This window comes from Corvus kubaryi, unplaced genomic scaffold (genome assembly GCF_017639235.1).
Source record: "Corvus kubaryi isolate FWS band 111438036 unplaced genomic scaffold, C.kubaryi_AGA036_p1.0 37397, whole genome shotgun sequence".
NCBI classification, from domain to species: Eukaryota; Metazoa; Chordata; class Aves; order Passeriformes; family Corvidae; genus Corvus; species Corvus kubaryi.
The window spans coordinates 21,361,478-21,376,674 of NW_024581136.1; the positions used below are offsets into that span (position 1 = coordinate 21,361,478).

At 44.6% G+C, this 15,197-nt stretch overlaps 1 long non-coding RNA gene across 9 annotated transcripts in view; it reads right to left on the minus strand.

Annotated features, from left to right (window-relative positions):
• Positions 1-15,197, minus strand: part of LOC121671271 — a 72,334-nt gene that overhangs the window by 42,312 nt on the left and 14,825 nt on the right. For 5 of the 9 annotated variants that reach the window (XR_006018456.1, XR_006018458.1, XR_006018457.1 and 2 more), the window contains exon 3: positions 13,547-13,605. The exons of the other annotated variants lie outside the window; for them this stretch is intronic. This is a non-coding gene — a long non-coding RNA (uncharacterized LOC121671271). The remainder of the gene's footprint in view (positions 1-13,546; positions 13,606-15,197) is intronic. 9 annotated transcript variants of the gene reach the window in all.

Below are 15,197 nucleotides of genomic sequence, written 5' to 3' on the forward strand. Positions count from 1 at the left end.
CAGCAGCAAGAGCTTAGATGTATGATACAGCTGTAGGAGGAGAAGGACACTCACATGAAACATCCATCACCACATGCACAGCTCTCCTGGAGATGCCAGATGAGGCTGATTCACAGCACTCCCCTCAGTGTCGTCCTTTCTGTAGCACAGAGAGCTGACAAGAGATAACGAGCACTAAAGAGCAGAAGGGAGATAAAGCACTAAAGAGAAGAGGGACATAAAATGCTGGAGAGGAGATATGCATGAGTGCCCAAACACACACAGGAACAAGCTCAAGTATAAAGAATGGGCAGCTTTAGCACTGAATCACTCTTCTCTTCCTGAAGTACCTGCCCCATGTACTTGAAAAGACTTTCAAGGTACCAAGTTGTATCACTACTGAGCAAGCTGGATAGCACAGGGCAAACCAAGTGCAGACAGAGCACAACCATGCTCGTTAAGGATGCATCAGTCTATAGAGGAGCAGTTCATGCTGGCTAAGGGTGGCTGGGAGAAGATCCTGCTCCCAAGGAAGCAAAAGGAAAGGAAATTCCAAGAAGTTTCTTGGCAGTCTAGTTCTGTACCCACTGACACCCACTGCAAGGGGTATTTGTTGGCTTAAGAGATGTACCATTGGTGTTGGCAACAACTACAGCATGGTTAATTAGGCTACCTTCCCTTTTTGATAATAAAAGAGACCCAAGTGTCTCAGATTCACCAAGGTGGATTTCTGTCCAACTGCCCCTTTCAGAACATCTCTGAAAAAAAAAAGTCTTAGGATCAATCAGTATCTGGTTCTCCAAGTTCATGCATAAAACACCTGGTGCATCCACACAAGCTGCTGTTCAGTCAACCCTGATACTGATTGCTCATAGCAAAGACAAATGGACACAGGGCTCTCCACTGTAGGTGTATGCTCCAGAAAAATCTAGTCCTCTTTGCCTGCAATTGTAGCAAGAAAATAAAACTGCAGAAAGAACCTGCAGGTTCTTCTATTTAATGTTTCAGTGCTTCCCGGTCAGAGGGATGGTCCTGCACCTATTAGTCTTCCCAGCAAATATAGCTGCTGTGTTCCATGTGTGCAAGGCCTCCAGAAGTAGAATTTAGATGACAATTTCATGCCTACAGAGACTTCACTTATTGGTACTGCATCATCTGCCTGTAGAATGAGGCTTTTACATCACGTCTGATTGGGAACATGAGCTTCCAAAAGCCCAGAGCTGCATCAGGTGAGCTTGTTGTTGGTCTTTTGATAATGTTCCTTTGAGCTTGCCAGAGCACGAGTTTGAATCCTGCAGCACTGACTACAGGGGACACATCTGGGATGGATTTCTTCAGGACTGGCCAAGTTCCTCCACCTGTCAGGAGGAAGGGATGGCTTTTTCCATGCTCAAGGTATGGATTACTGTGGCCAGGCATAACAGGGAACACTTTTGGAGGCCTGCTCTTTCCTCAGCATAGGGTGCTAACGATGGCCAAAATAAAGATTTTAGCACCAAGGATGGCATCCTGGCCTTCTCTACCCGTGGCTCGTGCATTTCCTCTCTCTTTGGTCCCTTTATGCTCTCTTCTGCTGCCACCATTGTCTCTGTGCTCTCCTGCCCCTGCTTTATCTCAAGCAGTTCATAACACAGTAAATTGTGAAGGGCAGGAGACAGGAGGAAGAAGCACTGGGAGGCTCATGCCCTCTTATTCCCTTCATCCATTTCTGGGAAGGTGACACTGGACCATAGCAATGGTGTTAATACCACACAGGGCAGCAGCTCATGAATTGAAATAGCAGGAACATTGACAGTAGTCACAAGTCTCAGAAAAGAAAGGTCATGTGGAACTGGCTTGTTCATCTTTTCCATGACAGGAAACATTTCAACCCCTGTTATCAGCACAAACATTGTCTACACCTATCATGCTTTGCAACTCGCCATACTCCATGTTGGGGTGACGTGAATAAAGAATGCCAGAGTGTTACTTTTCCCTTCCACAGAACAAGCTCAAAATGCAACAAAACTCAATCCTCTGTTGTTTTTTGCAGGCCCCAAAGCATTCAGCTGCTCAGTTTACTGTGTCACAGCCCACGGATGTATCAGCCCTCTAAGTAAAGGACGCTGGTCACCCAGAGCCAGCTGCTGCAAGGACCACAGGACAAGTAGCCCGTCCAGGCTACCAGCTGTCAGCCAGCCTGCCTCAGCCAGACAAAAATCCTCCATTTTTGATCCAAATACATCAACAACCGAGTAAAGAGGCAAGGAAGAAAAAGGGCAACCAGCTCTCACAAGCACATACACAGCACTGTCTTCAGCTCCCATTTTTCAATTATTTTTCTGCTTTATGGCCCCTAACACAAGAGGAAAAATGGAGGTGAGCTGCAGAAAGTAATCAGTCTCTCTTTCAGCTTCTCATGCATTCACACCAAAGCAGAGCTTGGATCAGGGACACCCCCAGGAAGAGCTGGAAAATACATTCAAAGCTTTGTGAAGAATTGCTTTTACAGGACACAGGTTGTTTTGGAAATCACAAACAAAGGGCACTGAACTATAACAAGTTTTGAAAGGTCAGCAGAAAATTCCTATGGCATTTCAGACACAATAAAACCTTATGACTTCATAATGTTAATCAGAAATACCACAAAGAAGCCTTACTGGAAATCACAAGTGAATCTTAAAGACTTTGATCTAAGCTGGAATCTGGCTGCTTCAGATATTGCTGCAGAAAGGTTCATAACCCTGAAATCAACAGAAAGGACACATCAATGAAGTACATGTAAGAATAAGACCCATTGGGTCTTATTGGCCCTAACTCTGATTTAGTAAAACCAGGATAAGATAGGATGTTAGCCTTGGCTTCAATGGTTCTGAGCTGTCCCTCAGACAAAATCTGTAGTAGAGGAGCTGAACTCTAAAATTAGACAATGAATTAGCTAGATTTTTTAAGGATCAAATTCTTTGTATGCTTCTCACTGAAAGCTGACTCAAACAGCCTTCTCTTTAGTGACTGTACAGTTAGATTTTGGGGCATCATGTACTCGCATCGGGCCAAATTGCTACAATTTGCCTCTCTACTTCAAGTGAAGGTTTCCTGGGGAAATAGCTGTTGCAGTAACGAGCCATCCCTGGGGCCCCAACAGCACAAACTGTAGCTCACTCTAACATACCAGCTACTCCAGATTTCCTTCTAACCTACATTATGCACAGGTGGGGTTTCATCAGCTGTAATTTCACTTCATGCAGAAGGTGACTGTCTCTCACGCATGCAGCATAAGCCTGCACAACGGCTCAGCAGCCCCTGGGCTCTGGCTTTCAAGGCTGAGAGAGGGCTCCAGTCCCAGGGTGTCATAGGTATCAGATATGTGTGTGTATGGATGAGGTACACAGTTGACCCAAATCTGGTATTTGTAAGTGCAGCTTGGAAATATAAAACGAAAAGGCAGATATTTTATAAAAACTTGGCTATCAAAACAGGAAAGCAAGAGAATATATGGGCAAAAATCTAACTTCAAATGACAACCAATGCATGTTTGTTTTACGGATATCAATTATCTACGTAGGCTGTGAAAAATACTCAGAATAAAGCAGGGATGTCCCATGGTTTTCCTTTTCACTCAAAGACAGCCTAAAGCAGCAGCTTTGGTGATTTGCTTTCCAGAGTTTCTCAGGTTATGATGTAAGGAGACAAAAGACATCTATGACTGAACCCTGCCTCTCTGCCTCTCTCTACTTCATCCCTCTCTCCACTAAGTGTTTTTTTTACCTTTTCTCATGACTAACTGACTACCTGCTATGCCAGTCCTGGTTTTCCTCCCAGATGGCAAACATCCATCTCCTGGCTGCACTCACTTGCAGGAAGCAGCAAACCTGCTGCCTCACTCCCCACAGCACTGAAACAAGTGACATGAGACTAAACTTCACTGTAACCAAAAATGTACCTAATCCACTGAAAAGTGTGGGGCCAAGCTTGCATGACATGCTGCTTGCAGAAGTCTCAGACTTGGGGGTAAAACAGAGCACCAGTTTTAGGTGTATGTTATGTGGTAGATGGAGGCCGCTCATTCCACTGTTAAGAGGCACATGAACACAGAAAAACAGTGTTAGACCCAGCAATAGCGGCTGATCATTGCCATGATGGGAGAGATTTATCCTGTAGCACCAGATATTAAAGCCTTTACATAGTATGCAACCTGCTCAACAAACCCAAGACCAGGAGACACAGACACCTGTAGAGAGGATAAATAAAGCCCAATAAAAAGACAGAGTTACAAAGACATCTTTAATTTCTGTCATGAGACCTAGACCAAGGATGAAGGCTCTGTTCTATGTGCCCCACAGTCATCACTACCCTCTTCCTTTAAAGGGATTCTCACCTCAGTAACCCAGCACCCTCTGGAGCGAGAGTTGTGAGTTTCTCCCCACAGAAAAGGCCAGCAGAGAGCACCAAGCCTAAACCTATGAGTCTGAAGTTATTTGAAGACAAAAGCACACACAGAAAAATCTCCCATTTAAAACACGGGTTATAAAAGCCAAACAGTTGTGTGCAGTACTGTGATCGAATGCCATCCTTATTCCATCACAGCTTGAAATAGATTGGGTAACAGGCAAACAACTGTAAAAATCCCGAGCTGCTGCCAATGAACACGCAGCAGGCAGCGGCACCGTGCTGGCTTGCTTCACTTCCAGCACTGTGGCGTTTGTCCAAGGAAAGCCTCCATTATGCTTCAGGAACACACTGACTGTCAATACATCCAGAGGAACCTTGCTGGTAAACTTCACATTGCAAAGGCTCCACAGGCCCCAGCACTACAGGCTGAGCATGCCCAGACCTCAAGAGTACCCTCAGCTAACAGGACATAGGCAAAAAGCCCTTATTCCATTTATCCAGTCCATAAGACAAAAGCTAGGCACATGATTCATGGTCTTCCCAGATCTTCTGAACCCCTCTGTCAAGCCTAGGTAGTTCTCCAATTTCAGCTGCTGCCTGCACAGGCTTTGTTAGTGCTGGAGGCTGAGGCTTTGTACCAAGCCCCAGGAGTTCAGTACATTCTGTTCAGAGTGCCAAAGGCACTGAATAACCACTTACATTTGCATTTGCCTAAACATAGCCTAAACATATTGCAAACAAATAGTAGGAATAAGTTTAGCACTTGAGGCACAATTAAAAGCTAAAAACACCAATCAATAATTTGGTCCTTTTCCAAAAAGACCAAGAAAAGCCAATAAGAATAATTGAAACAGTATTTTTGTACTGCAGCAAAAAACAAAGAATAAAAAGGTCGAGATGTTTGCCAAGAACTTTAAAACCTATTTTTAACCAGTCAGTACATTTTATGAGCTTATCTGTAGATAAGATAAGCTGCTAAATACCATTTCTGGGGTTTAGACTTTCTGCTACAGGCATATGCAATCTCTCTTGCTGCCTGAGCCTGACTGCTTTCCTCTCTAGCTGCAGCAGGATCGCAGAGGTAGCCAGCCTCACAGCAGAGCTGCTGCATTATGAATCACATCATGCTCATCAAGGAAAGGAGGCTGGAGTGTTGAGGGTGGGCTTGCGAGAGCCAAGAGACTCGGGGTGCTATTCTTGGCGGCACCAGCGAGTGACCGCATGACCTTGTGAGAGTGACTTAATCACTGCATGGATCAGCTTCCCAGCCTCTCTGTGTCAAACCGCAGTGCTGCAAACACCATGGAGGCTGCTTGCTTTAGGGAAAGGAGAAACAGAATGAGACTATATGAAAAAGAAAGGAAATAATGAAGTGCATGAGGATGCAGTCACATTGCTGATTTCAAAGGCAGCTTGGACTGTGTTTGGAACAAAGGCTCTAACCCACGTAATAGAAGAGAAATAAAGTGTTAAAAAAATGAGCAGCATCCCCACCCCCTTAGTTATTTTATCCCTCTGGGCATTGGAAGAGGCAGATATTACTGTAACTGAACACCTGTGAGGTGTCTGGATGCTGCTATACCAGATGAGATTCATCCTCCCAACGTCCCTGCATGAGGGGAGGAGGAGGCCAAGCCCTATTTGGTCTGGAGCTGGTGTACAGAAGAACACTCCCACAGTTAAGGACAGCCCCTGTCGCAGTATGTGTGATGTGCACCAGTGATGTTTTACTGCAGCTCTGCCTGGTAACAGCACAGGATACAGCCCACCAGTGGCAAGAGAAATCCCCACTCATAACTGCTGTGAGCTCACCCTGGGCAGCGGCTCAGAGAGCACTGTGGTGCCGACAATCCCTGACCACGGGCCCTCCAGCCAGCCCAAGGCACAGCGGGGTGTCAGCTGGGCTGCCTAGTCACCAGGAGTTTCACTGAAACTATCTCAGCCGTGCCAGACAGCAAGTCACTGATCCGGCGCACCCTGTATCGCCTGCAATCATCTCTGCCATAGGCATGCAACAGTCTCTGGAAGGAAGCACCCCATGGATGCTGGAACCCAACAGGTTCTTGGTCCATGCAGTATTCAGTGCGTAAGTGCAGCTGAGGGTTCCTTTGCTCTGCTGACAGAGCAGAGGGGGCTGCTACAACAGCCAATCCCTCTCCATCCCAATCTAACAACAGTCACCTACAGTCCCATTTCTCTCAGTTTCTGTCCAGTTGCACAAGATTGCTTTGGCTGCTGCCCAAAGCCAAGATCCAGCTCTAGGTGACTTCAGGAAGCCATTAGCTCTGCTGCTGCATCGCAGCAGGATTTCATTCCTCTGTAACAGAAGGGTCCAACTTGGACATCTTACCCCCATGTCCTCACTTCAGGATCACAACACACCGCAGATCACACCTGGAAAGTGCCTATTTAATCCTAAAGGTCTTTTCCAACCTAAACAATTCTATGGGTCTGTAAGACTGCTCTGTAAGAAGGCCCTGGCTGCCGCTGCAATAAATGGGAGTTTCCACGGAGGACAAACCAGTCACCACTTGCTGTGTTCTGGGGCAGGGATTGGTTGTTTCATATCTACATTCACAAAACCACTGTCATCAGTTATGTATGTCTGTGTCAAAGCTGTTTTCCAAAATACTGTTAGCCACAGCAGCAGAGAACAAAACTGCCATCCAATTACCACATCCAGTTTCAAAGCCCAGGCAGATCCTAGATTGCATCCTGCAGCCTGGATTCACAGCTCCACCTCAACATGCCACCACATGCTTTATTGGAATGAGCTGCCTCCTCTTCCTGTGCACCACATAATCTCACACTTGCTGTTTTCACTCCTTTCCTTCTAGGTTAGCTGTACCTTTGCTGAGCAGAAATACTGCAATTCGAAGGAAAGTAACAGTGACAAGTCACTTCAAACAGTGACAGTAGCCATGACTGCTAACACATGGCACAGCAAGGCTGCTGAGCAGGGACTGTCATTACCGTTTTACAGATAGGAGAATAAACCCTTTCTGAAGGCAAGGATGCAAACTGGCACTTTACAAGTGACCAGATTAGCTGCTTTTGAATGCCAGTAATCACTTGTGATTGCTCTCCATTTACCACATTAATCCCAGGAGACCACGCATCAGTGACTCGCTCTCCCTTCTGCCCCTGAACAGCCACAGATCTTCTCATCTCACCCCTTGATCAGTCACCAAACACCCTGTTATTGGACAACCTCTCTGGCAAATCAGTTACATGATTAACTCAATTTGAATAAACTCTGTACCTCACCCAGACTGAAGTCCCCTCCTGCTTCTCCAGAGGGTTTTGTGTGCCTCACAAAGGCCCATTGGTTCCATCACTGCAGTCTCTCTTCGTTGCCAAAAAAACTGTTTATAAAGCCCCAAAGCTGCACAGATTACACAAAACTTAATGTACACAAAATCATGTGTGCCACTGGACTGCCATGTCTGACGGGCTCCTGCTCCTGGCACAGGTCAGGGATTCAGTGTGGGGCTTGGAACCAGCCTGTCTTGAAGCAGCCAGCAAAGTCAGCTACAGCATGAACCTACAGCACAGGAATTCTCTGCACTGCTGTCCTCGTCACTGGGTGCAAGGCAGTTCTCCCCACTGCCAGACACTCTCCACCCGAAGACTTAATTTCAGGGAACTCCTTGTGAAGATCAGTGAGCAAGGGAGAGGCTGAGACAGTGGTTCATAGTGAGACTTCTGGTTCATAGGACCCAATTCTAGCCACCACACACAAACCCAGTTTTAGTTTTGCTACCTCTCCCATTCAGAGCAGCCTCCATGACAAGCTCATGGTGTGGTTCCTGCAATTCCACAGTAACTTTACCTGTTAGTTCTCTATCTACACATGGATTCTAACCTCTTCATCACAGCCAGAAGAAGGATTTTTTTTTCCTAGGATTTACTAAATCTTTTAATCTTCTACCCCTGGAATCTGTAATTCTACTTTTTAAAGTCCATATTCATGAAGGGAGATTGAAGTGACCAAACTGATGGTACCAGCGACAGAAGAAATCCTATTTTTCATTCTTCAGCTGCACTTTATGGCATCTCATTTTACCATTGCCAGCCAGGGAAAGGCTTACATAAGAGTTAATGCAGAGATTGAAGTGACTTACAGAGCATTTCACTAAAAGAAGAACACCCTGCAGAAACTGGGAAGGAACAGGATTTGTGTACAGTGCTCTGCTGGGGAACAGGACAGCAGTTGGGACAGGTGTGATCTCAAGATTTGGCAATACTAAACATCACTAAATACCAGAGAGACTTGGACATGCTGGAGAGTGTAATGAAGAGGCATGAGGATGATGAGGGTGTAGAAACACCTGACATACAGGGAGAGGCTGAGAGAGCTGGGAGAATGCTTTGAAGAGAAGAGCTGGACTAAATGATCCCTGTAGGTCCCAGCCTCAGCTGTCCTTCAGTTCTGTGAGAAATAGGGAGAATGTGATTTGTTTAGTCTAGAAGGAGAAAGTTGAGTGGGCATAACAGATCCTTTGGCAAACAGAGACCCAGATTTCTTCTTTCCCATACAGATCAAGAAGAAACAGGCTCATTTTGGGGAATGTAGGCTAAATTTCTACAGGTAGTGCTGGAGCAGACAATGGATTGATATCAGCAGCCAATTCAAAGAAGAAAAAAGGTTAAGAGCCATCAGGATAGCCAAGGTATCCTGCTTCAGAGGGAACCTGACTTAGCACCACATTTCACTAATTTAAAAGAGAGCTACTCCCTGCCCCCCAATCTCCTGCTCCCCCACAACCCCAAAACTGCCATGCTCCAACTTTTTTTTTGTATCTGTAGCATGTGAAAGGCACTGAAATGCCTTTGTAAAGGCTCAGAAGAACAATGCATCTTTTTAGAAGTACTATTCCAGATGCAGTGGTAGTTTTCATTATTTCAGAGCTAGAAAAGCTGATTTAAAAAAAGTGAAAGCCACAACCTTCTGAAAGCTGGAAATGCACATTTTCCCAATTATACTCTATGTTCAATAAAGACACAAGTTAATCCAGTCTATGAATTCCTCAAAAACTGCTTGAAGTTTTCAAAAATTATTTTTCAGTTCATTTAGGTAAAGCTAAAATCAACAGAAGTGTTACATGCTGTTCAAATACCTTTGGTTCATTACAAGCCTGGTTAAGCTGTGGCCACCTAAACCCACCTCTGAGCCTCTCTCCCGTGGGCACTGAGACATCTTCCTGTCTGGTTCTGCTCTCTCATCCTTTCATTTGAGACACCAAACACTAATGTTCTGACTCCAAAGATTTGGGTCTTGGCCTCGGTTTCACATGATAAGAGAAGTGAAAGTGATACTACCAAAAACCTTAAGTATCAGCAATTTCTTTATTGAAGCAAGAGGTTGGGCCCCATTCTCTGCTGAACTAGACACTGGAAGAGACTGGTAAGAAAAGAAATCTGGTCTCAGGACTCTGATGAATTTAACTTGTTAGTAACTTGTTAGAAATGTGCATACTGCACATCTAAGCAGCAATCAAATACCCTAAAAACACCCTAAATCAGCCTGAGAACAGAAAATGTTTCCTCAACCAAATATTACCTTCATTCCAACCAATGCCTGCATTTTTAGTTACATTGCAAATGGTGAATTTGCTTTCAAAAGCTTACAGCTTTCAAACTCTAAAGTACACTAGCAAAAATAGTCAGTTTAATTACCTAGAAGCCAAATTTGGGTAAGTAAGTAGTGCACAAATGGACCACCTACTTGAAGCCCTGCTCTGACATACACTATTCACTGAATCCACCTTTGTTTGCTTTTTGATATTTTTAAGTGTTCCTTTATTTTAGTCTACATTTTTCTTAACAAATTTATCTTCAATACAGGAAGAGGGTATTCTACTAAGACCATTTCTATTTTTGAGCTGAAGTCATGGAGGAAATCAGGTGAATATATAATCTTAAGTATATTCCAAACACTCAGCCCCACCTTGTCCTTTAGAAGCACCTGACAAGTGACATTAGTCAGTGCTGCTCTATGTTCCATCACCATCTGTTTGCAAGAGCTGGAAAGCTCCGTGCACAATATGGGATGCAATAGGGCAGCAGTCACTAGGACAGGAGACAAATGAACATGGACACTTGTGTCTGCCTAGCTGGGTGGGGATCCATTTGTACACATTTTTTTTTAAACAGCAGATAAGTCTATGGCTACAGATACAAAACCAGCTTTTCAGGTGGCAGCTTTTAGGGAGCTGGCAATGAAGCACAGCCTGTTTTGGTGGCCAACACCTACCTACTTGTTCATGACGGAAAGGCACAACCAGATGATGCAGCTGCTGCAGGACAAGTCAGATCAGCGCAGCCTTGCACTCAGTCAGTGAACAAACCACCCATGCACAGACATCTCCTGCTGCCCACTTGCCTGCTATGCATTTGTCCAGTGCTCAGTCCCACGGGGCTGATCTTTGGGCAGATCCCACAGCCTCTGGAAGCACAAATAATCACCACAGATCACTGCCGTTGGTCCTGCTGATGTCAGGCTGAGTATCAGGGCAAACAGCTGACTGAAAGGTGCTTTACTTTGACCTAGCAGACCGATAAACTGGGGTTGAAATTACTCAAAGGCAGAAAATAGACAGGCAAAGCCAACTAAAACCAAGTTATCTTATGTTAAACATCAGTTGTTCCCACTAACATGGCTGACAACTGCTGGCCTGTCTCCATAAGCAGGGACTATTGCTGAGTCTCTCCAGCACTAGCCTGGCAAACTGGAGGGGTTGTGCAAATTGAGTCACACTTGAGAGCGAGCAGAGATCTGTCCTGCCTTTTTGATAGTGGAAATAAAGCAAAGCTTCACAAGGAAGGATGTTATGGGCCACAATCCACACATAACATTAGCAAGTGGAACATGTGCCAGCCTGGGAGGAACATTGCCGTTGCACAGTGGAGACCCAGGGCTCCTCTCACTGCTTCCAGCACCCTCTCTCTGTCAGCATGGCCCCATGGCAGGACAAGACGGTTTTGTGGCAGGGCAGGATGGCTCTGCTTCCAGGTGGAATGGCGGCACTGGGACTTTCTCCATATTGAGAGGTGAAACAACTCTACATCAGTTGGTGTAATGCATTTCTATACACTTCTATTACAGCCTGTACTGTCCAAAGACCAAAGTTGTTGCCAAGATGCAGATTCAAATTAACTCAAAGTAAAAATAAATATCAGCCACTACTTTACAATTCAAATTCATGTGAAGAAGCCAAACTCTGAATGCAAAATTAGATCAACCCAGATTCACAACTAGATCTTGTACATAAACAGACCAAGTTTGCTCAATCTTGGATTCGTGCCACGTTAAGCGTATTTTTAGTCTTGCCATGCTTATCCTAAGCCATGGACCCAGGGGTGCAATATATCTGATGTGCTACGATCACACGCATACCATGGTGTTTCCCTTGTATTTCTGCTCTCTCTCCCCACAAGTACAAGGGTGTTACAGATACAGTGTTTGGACCTGCTTCAGGGCTTCACCTCACAGCTGTCTCCATGGTTTATAGCACTGCCAGGCTACAACTATTCCACCTGTATTTGTCATGCCAAGAGTCCATCTCAAATGGAAGCATTTGGACTTGTGAAAAACAAATCAGGTAGTTTTAAGAACAGGGAATAAGACAGTGCTTTAATTAGACAAACATTAACCACTGCAGCCTCAGCAGAGGGTTTGGCAGATGAGGAACCAGCAAGCCACAGAGGAACAAAACCCAGAGAGAAGTCCTGTGGAATGACTGTACTGCACACACAACGCAAACTCTGCCTTGAAGAATTATGTCAGAACAAGGTTAAATATTTCACTGAAACTAATACTTCCCATTTAATTTATTTTTATCAATCAATATGCATAATGTATGCTGGCATCCTTTATGTTTCAATTTTGCTTACAGTAATAAAACTAACTGCAAATCATCCTTGGCTGTATGTTATTTTTACATCCAAGAGCACAGAGTGATAGAAGCTTGGCAGGACAGATCTGACTGAGAGAGAGAAAAAGCATTGTACTTCCCAAACATAGCAGAACTAGCCTGATTTTAAAGCAGTAGGATGGAAATGATTCAGCCTACAGTTAAAATTAGAGGTATGGTGAGATTGAAACTGTAAGAGAAGTACTGAATTAAATGCATTTTTACTTGACTCAAACAAGCTTTTTTTTATTAGTCCCTGGTAAATGAAATACTAGCAACTTTAAAAGTCTGTGAAACAGTCAAATCCGCAAGGTGTTTCATGGAGCAAGTGTCACCTGCCATCGTCACCACTGCAGGAAAGCCAGCAGCGACAGAACATGGGAGCTGCATGGGGCAGATGCCAGGGGTCTGGCTCCCCGTGACGCTCCGGTCAGTCATCCCCTGCCTCTAGTGCCGGCATGGGAGGACAAGGCAAGGCCGGGATAAAAAGAGAAGTGGCAGCACTGTGCCACACACGTGCCTGCTGGCAGTGGCACCTGGGGCTCCTGCCTTTGGAGCTGCCTTTGCAGCTGCCTCTGCCTGTGCCAGCACCGTTTACTGGAATGGCCATGGTGGTTTCCCCAAGGCCCCCTCTCCCTCCCAGGCACCAGGAAGTGGCCACAGCTCCAGCACCCACTCCCAGCTTAGCAGAGAGAGGCCGTGGGCAGCCACGGCCCCATGTCCCGCTCCTGGCAGCAGCAGCCACGGCGCGGCACCAGCGCTCGACAACCAAAGCCTTGCTCAAGTCAAACACTGACACCGCTTGCACAGCTATGAGGCACCTTGCTCAGAACCACCCAGACACCGTTTTCTGTATCTTCTGTTGCTCTGTTGTGCACAAGAGACAGACACACAGTAGTTCTGGAGCCTCTTATAATGAATAATTACTGAACCTCACCCCAAATATATAAATATATATATATATGTATATGTACATATTTTTAATAGACATAAAGAAATATAAAACCCACAAACATTTTGAATGCTAGATGAAAAAAGCATTAACTGGAAAAGTTCACTAAACCAAATAACCAAATCAAGATATTCCCATTCCCCTCCTCCCAGATGCACTATTTACAGCCATCAGGAATGTGTCACTGCTCAGCATTCCGACCCACTGCCTCCGCAGGCTTTTTTCTCCAGCAGGAAATCCTCCAGCTGGCCCTGCTTTGTTCTGTAGCACATTTTAAATTCAGCTTCTTTGCATCAATTGAATGTAGGTGCGTGCAGGCATTTGGTACCTGCATGTGGGTGTTCCTCCTGGTGAGATTTCCTTACTTTCAATCTCCTTAGAAGCAAACTAAAAGAAAAAAAAAAAAAAAAAAAAGAGTAATTCCTTCAGTGATTTTTCTGCCCTTCTGCAATATACACACACAAGAAATGTAGAAAACAACAGCCACTGAAAGACTCTGCATCTCCCAACTTGGATTGACCAAGTCCTGCCTAAGTTTATGTTGAAGGGTTTACTCAAATAAGTGTTGCAGATTTCTCCTTAACAGGAAAATTTTTTATTTCCCCGAGCCTTTATGCTTAGAAGCAGAATTATTTGCAAGCTGGTGTCATATAACACCATGGGCCAAATGTTACCTTGGACATCGATTCTGTGGAAAGTTAAGCAAATGCATATTGGGTCTCTCTCAAGTTTTCTTGAGGAAGCGCCATGCCCATGATGGGCACTGCGCTTTCAGGGGTGAGGGGCTTGATTCCTAGGGCAGGGCACCTCAGGTTCTGTTCCAGGGACAGAAAGGAGGCACAGATTATGGGTGAGCAGGAAAAGGAAACCCTCAGTTTGGCTGTGGGTAGGGCTTGAGTGTGTGAATCACTCCTGTTTCAGAAGCAGTACCCTTAGCCTGGGGCTAAAACAAGCAAAATAGGGAGTAAGGTAAGACACTTGCTAGGCAGAGCATCCTTAGTTGGGTTTTGTTTGGTTTGGTTTGTTTGTTGTGGGTTTTTTGATGCTTGACAGCTATTACCACTAAAAAGCAGAACCTGTGACAATACTGAGAATACAATTGCTTTGCCCTAAGACCATGAGCAGCATTTTCACCCAACAAGAATAGACGTGTTGGGTTGTTTTAATTCCTGGTATAGTTGGGCATGTCTTATCTCTGGCTCAAAAAAATGGAAATGCATAATGAAGGCAGCCAGTTGTCTTGTAGGTAACCGAACACAATTCCCACCCGAGGATAGGATTGTTGGCAAGATGTGGTATCAGTACAGGGAAACTCAGTACTGCCAGCTGAATAGATCTGTCAAATTTCTTTCTGCAAAATGTTATGTCTACAACTACTAGAAATAGCACAGCTGAGTGATAAAACTTTAAAAAGTGTGAAAAAATATTTGCTTTATTTTCAAGTCTGCTTGCCTTGTGAACTTGACAGCATTTTGTTTTCTCAAAGTCATCTATCGTGCACAAGAACATGAAACTTTTCACTTTACAGCACTTTTTCTCCCCCTACACCTGTGTTCTCATAAACAGCAGTAGTGCTTAAACAGATTCTGCAGCAGCTTGTACAGGATTGAGAAGGCAGGCTTGTTGGACACTTTCATCTAAAAAAAATAGGAATAAAATAACCTTATATAAGAATATTGCCCTTAAAAGACTAAAATGCTCTTTAATGTCTGCTGGATGAGGCCTGGCCCTACAAAAACTGAAAGAATTTCACATTGCCAGAACCTTCCTTCCATGAATAGGCACTGATTTCGTGTACTAGGATCAGGTCTTAGACAACACTATTTTTAACTATATGAAGAACAAGCATGTCTAAAACACCTTAACCCTCCAGCTGAGGCTACATATACTTTAAAGCCATTCTAATATATGCATAAGTAATGTGTATATTACTCAGCAAATGGTAAACAGCGAGTGTTGAAGTAACCCTCATGTCACTA